The sequence below is a fragment of the Alligator sinensis genome, unplaced genomic scaffold, assembly GCF_000455745.1.
Source record: "Alligator sinensis unplaced genomic scaffold, ASM45574v1 scaffold172_1, whole genome shotgun sequence".
NCBI classification, from domain to species: domain Eukaryota; kingdom Metazoa; phylum Chordata; order Crocodylia; family Alligatoridae; genus Alligator; species Alligator sinensis.
In genome coordinates, this window is record NW_005842168.1 from 164,072 (window position 1) to 170,174 (window position 6,103).

Genomic DNA, 6,103 nt, shown 5'->3' on the forward strand with positions numbered 1-6,103 from the left:
ACCCCCCCTACACACCCACACACACCCCCACATATCCCCCCACACACAATATACAAGAGTAAGACTTTATTTTGAGCTAATCACCTCTATATACAATACCCCAAAAAAACATCATTCAGGACAAAAAATATTTTTTTAAATAAAATTAAAATATTATAGTGGATGTTTGATTTTTAGTATATGATTTGTATTTTTATCTATAATTTGTTCAAATTCTGAAAGATTTTGTGTGTGCAGCCCTTGACAGATAGCTCACCAAAACTCATTAAGTGGCCCTCCAGACGAAATAATTGCCTACCCTGGCTTAGGCCCGTCATGGAATATTATAAGCCTCTTTTAATCAGGTAGGCTACTAATGACATATTAACACATTCCAGGGGCTAGTGATGACATATTAATAAATTCTCTTCCAAATAAAGAGAAAATAGGAAGGGGAATGAAGTCACAGGTTAATAACAAGGGATCCAGAAGGGGGTACTGAGCAAAGCACGCCGGCCAGCACCCACCGCCTCCTGAATGAATCAAGGGAGCCTGTGGACGCAGACTAGCGAAGCTGCCTGGAGATGTGACTGAAAGATTAACAGGAAAACAGCCCCATCCATGAGTCAGGAGTTCAGTCTTAGCCCCTGCCCTGAGCTGAGAGTGGTTCAAAAATCACAAGATATAACAAACGATCAATGGACAGAGGAGCGGGGTGGTTTACTTTGCATTCATATGGGTTTTGGGTTCATATTTGCAAGGACTACAGGGTTCTCTAACACAAAGGATGAGGTGTTACAATTATTTCTATGCTGCCAGGGGCCAGAGCGCTAAGAAAAAGAGGGGAAAAATGCAGTGTGCAATAAGATTGTGAGTTGTCATCACTGTGTTTTGTCCTTCTGCACCGGCAGCTAAACAGTTTTTAATAGCATTTAGGACAAGGACAGTGGGTGTGCGTAGCAATCAGCAGCAGCAACTGGTCCTTTTCCTTGAGTAGTTAACTCTTACAAACAGGTTTTGAACAACTAGCTCCTAAATCTGAGCCAGAAAGGGCTGTCTCCTTGGAAATACACAGAGCTTGCTACCAAATTAATAATGAGCAAAGATTGGAAAGGGTCTGTAGATACATACCAGCACTTAATGAATTATGGCTTACTGATGGGGCAAAGGCGCAAAGAACAAACCAACTTCTAATAGTTTCTCAAGGTAACTGTGTTGCTAAAATATCAACTCTAAAATTTGCTACATTTAAAGGAGGGATTGAATTTAAACCACAGATGCAGAATATGGCACATCTTCCCCAACATTCCAGCATGTCCTGAATTTTCTGACAATCTACAAGGAACAGGTTAATTAATCTGACTGTTAATCCTTTAGGAAGTTTGACAATAATATAATAATGAGGAATTTTAAAACTTTCTGTATAATTAAAATTTACTACGATTAAATTCTGTGCAGGGGCTGCTTATGAAGATATAAGGTTATATATTAACAATCGTCTAATTGTAATGACTATAATAAATAGGGCTGGTTGCACCACCTAGTGTTGCTTGCCAAAAGTCCCAGGGTTTCAGGGGCTTAGGTTGTAGCCATGTTGATCTAAGGACATAGGCAGACACAGTTCTTTGGGTAAATCCAATAAGACCAACTAAAATAGTTGGAAAAATTCTTCTTTGCAAACTTTTAGGTACAAACTTTTGGGGATGCTTCCTCAGCTTAACGAAGGTCTTTTGTACCCAAAAGCTTACAAAGAAGAATTTTTCCAACTATTTTAGTTGGTCTAATAAAAGATACCAGATTTACCCAAAGAACCTTGTCTACCAAAATTCCCAGGGTGAGATTTCTTAAATGCTTATTGCTTTGCAAACTTTAACCATTTGGTGTAAAATGTTCCTTGCTGGTTATGTTTAATTCTGTTTAGTAAATTTTAGGTACAAAGCTTCAGCCATTTCTGAGGATGAAACTAAGGGAAAATACATTTTGCCCAGCTTAAAAACTCTAGTGAGCTTTCCTTTGTGATGGTTTGGTGTGCTCCTGCTCTAAAGCAAAGACTTGAAATGTTAGATGGGGGCTTGACTTTACATTAGGGATGTGCCTTTTACTGTCACTATGAAGTTCTACCCAAATTAGCCAAATTATTAGCTTTTGAAAAATCTTAGTTTGCACATGCTCAATACCAACTTCTTTGACTTTAGTAAAAGGTTCTGTTTATGCAGGACTTTCCATATCTCCCCACAGCTCCTAGCATTGATCAGCCTGTGCACACCACAAAGCAACCAAGCATGTTCAACCTTAGGACTAATGGGGCCAAGCAAGACTTTGCTACAATAATTACACCTATGAACTTCTGTGGGTGCACTGGGGCCAGGTACCAAAACAGAGAGCAAGGAGTCTCTTTCTCCTATGTATCCCAGGCATGAGGACAAAGTAGCTGCCTTGAATGCAGAGGGAACAAGAACCAGACTGGGGGGAAAAGAATGAAGGAGTTTGGGACAAGGGGTCAGGTGAAACTTGGACTGGAGTTGGGGATGGAAAGACAGAAACTGTGAGTGGCAATTGGGAGGGAGGAGACTGGAACTGGGAGCTCTGACAGAGACTAGCAGGCAGAGGGGTGAGGTAAAGGCAAGACTGAAATTGGTTGGGCAAAGGAACTGGAACTTGAAGCTGGTGGGAGATGAGAACTGAAAATAAGTGATGACAACTGTGCGACTGGGAACCTGGTACAATGGGTAAGGAGGCACTAAGGTTAGATAAGGAGCTGTGGGAATGTGGGCACTGGTACAAGGATCCAGGGGCAACTGGTGACATGCTGGGGAAAGATTCAAGGCAGCAAAAAGAAAAAGACAGATCAGACGAGGATCTGGAAAAGAAAAGCTGAGACTGACTGAGCAGAGACACCAGGAGCAAGAAGTCAGAGTTCTGGGTGGGTGAACTGGGCAAGGAGACTAGGGCATGGGAGAGATTTTGAACTGGGGAGATATTGGGATTTGGAGGAGGAGTCCAAAAGGGGAGACTAGGATGGTCTGGGCAAAGAGATTGGCACTAGGACGAGAAGCTTGAGGATTAAAAACTGGGACAAGATAATCAAGAAAAATGGATGTAGAAAGAGGTAGCAAGGGTAGAGGACAGACAGGACTGGGACTGGGCATGCTGGAATGGATGGTGAGAGAGAGTCCAGCTTAGGAAGAATGAACAGAAGAGTCTGTGCCCACTTGCAAACACTCCTCCTTCAAGCCTGCAGTTTCCACTGGACAGCGAACAGACAAGACAAGTCTTTTGAGTCCTCTGCTGCCAGCAATACGTATAACTCATTGGCAAAGTGTATGTCTCATCTTTTTCTAGTGCTGGTCCTGAGAGAGGAGAGCAACCTACACCTCTGTCACTACCTTCATTAGCTCAGCTGGCAGGGATGTAAGACACATGTAAAGGCTCCAACCATGTTGGTGAACCATATTGGTATTAATACTACGCTACGCAAGTTTTCAGTTTGCATGCACACAAGCAAAATCCATGCACTTTCATAGCTGGAATTTTTGGATATATGCAATTATCTCACTCAACTATTTGTTTTTAATATTGCACGTGGAATTACACAAACTCGGTTGCTAGGAACCTCTTCCTTAATTTGAACATTATGAAACTGATTAGTTAGCGGTCAGGAGTAGAGTCAATGAGGCAATAGATTATGAGGTCTGGACATCACATAAGACCCAGTGAGGAAGCTCTCATTTTTTGCTGCTTCTATAGAGGAAACAAGACCTGAAATCTGGGCTAGAAGAGTGGGTGTGTATCTGGAAGAGCAGACAGAAAACAGTGCTACACATTTAAAATTACTAATGAATTTCTGATTCTTTAGGAGAGAAGGAATGTGTCCTGAAAGTTGAATAAGTAACAAAACTAGAAATAAAATTAATATCTTATAGTTACATAAAAAACAGTAACACTAATTTAGAGAGCCATTGGAACGTGACAGCATGACTCAATTGTTAGATCAGGAAAATGGGTTCTCCCTTGACTCTGGCATTGGTTCACTGTGAGTTTCTGTGCCTCCTTGCTCTCATCTTAAACATGGGGCTAATACTTATTTACTTATCAGTGATGCTGTTATGATTTGTCACAAATGAATGGGTCTTATAGCGGCAGGATATGTGAAAACCCTATTGCTGTCAGTTAGAATTTCACCTAAATAATGACTGCATGAAGGAGGCCAATAGCTGTAGATTGCTTTGTCCTCTTCTGGTAAAAGGAACAATCCATTCATTTAGAAATGTGGATCATCCATTTTTTTATGGGGTTTTTTTTTTTTAGTTTGCAAATAAGTACAGTTAAAGCAGCTGTACCTGGAGGCAACAGCTCCTTCCAAGGTACAGAAGAGTTCAAACACAAGCTCTTTGTACTTGGATTTTATCTTCATAAAGTGTTAGTATTACACTTTGCATTTCATCCTGGATCTGAAATAATTGAGATTACCAAATCGCTTTAATTAAAAAAAAATAGTGTAAAATTATAGTTGGAAAGAAGTGTTCACCATTACTGTACTATCTGTAGCCTGAACCTGCTCCTGTTAAAATCAGTGACAAAGCTCCCATTGATTTCTTTGTAGGCGTAGGAGTGAAGCACTAGAAGAGATTTATTAGTACTTACTATTTTACTACTGGAATCTGTAAGAGCTAGTATGAATGGAAGAAAGTAACTCTGGAGCGCAGGGGTGGTGCTGTGAGCCATCAGCATAAAAATGAGGGTTGTTTTGGAATGAAATTCCTTAAAGATAAAATGTGGCAGGGGTTGGAGACCATGGACAGAGCTCTGTGAAACCCCCAGAGGAAGCTGGAAGGGGGAGGGAGACGATTTTCTGAAGGACCTGTTGAAAGAAAGTATAGAGAGATCAGAGGAAAATCAGGAGGGGACAGAACTGGGAAAGCCAAAGGTGGCCAATATCTTAAGCAGAGCATGTGACAAAGGCAGGTCACGGGTGACACAGCTGGAGGGCTGGGTCTGAGGCTTGTTTTAGAAAAAATATTAGAAACTTTTCCAGCTGAGCGGGCTCTGCAACATCACTCCTGCCCGTCACCTGGGCACCGCAGGTGACTGGAGCACAACGAGGCTGCAGGCTCAGACCGTGTCTACGTCACACAAATTCTTCCTGCGCGCATCTCCGAGAGCCAGCGTTTCCTGTTGGCCGCATCGTGCTTACCCTGCGTGGGAGACTCCATTGCACGAACTTCTGCTCTGGATGGAGCGTGATCAGGGAAGGTCATCGAAATCGATAGTGCCCAGCCTTCTCCCCCCGAGGCCGGATGGACAGTGCTCAGTTTGGCCGTGGGCCAGATTCGGTCCCTGGGCCTGGTCCGGCATGTGGGGGTGGGGTGAGGTGGGGCCCAATCCAGCTGTGTCAGTGGTCCCAATTGGAGAGAGGGGCACGCCTTGGCCCTGATCCAGCTGTGGTCAGTGGTGAGGGAGAAGGGGAGCGGCCTGGCCCCAATGTAACCGTGTGCCTGGGGAGAGGGGTAGGGTGCATGCCAGCCACGTTGTGGGGTTAAGGTGGTGCGTCCTGGCCTGCAAATTTGGCAGTCGAGGAGGGGCGACAGTGTTATTCGGCACTGCTCCCCCGCCACCAGATTTCCTGACCTATGGGGAGCCCCACGGACCAGATGCCACGGCCCCGCGGGCCACGGGCCAGAGGTCGAGCAGCCCCTGATCTGAATCGTGTCAAGGACAGACACATCCTTTGATTTTTGCCTTTTCCAAAAAAAAACCCAACTCGAGGCACGGCGGCGCTTTTCTGCTCCCCTCCCCCACCGCGGGGACGACTGCGCTACCCCAGCCCACAGCGCTGCTGGCCTCCGACCTACGCCCAGCCCCACTGGGATCCTACAAGCCTCCCTCAGTGCCACTAAACGCAGAGCATGCGGGAGGCGGCGGCGGAGGGGCCGCACCTTGGCACCCTCCAGGCCACCATTGCCCAGGGGGAGCAGGATGCGCTCCCCGAAGCCTAAGGCACCCCATGCGGCACTGAGACTTGTCAGCGCTGGGGGGGGGTGGTCCCTAAGAGCCCCTCACAGGCCCCGCCCCCCACAAACCACGCGGCCCCTTTAAGGGATGCGGGGCTTGTGCGGGCCCCGCC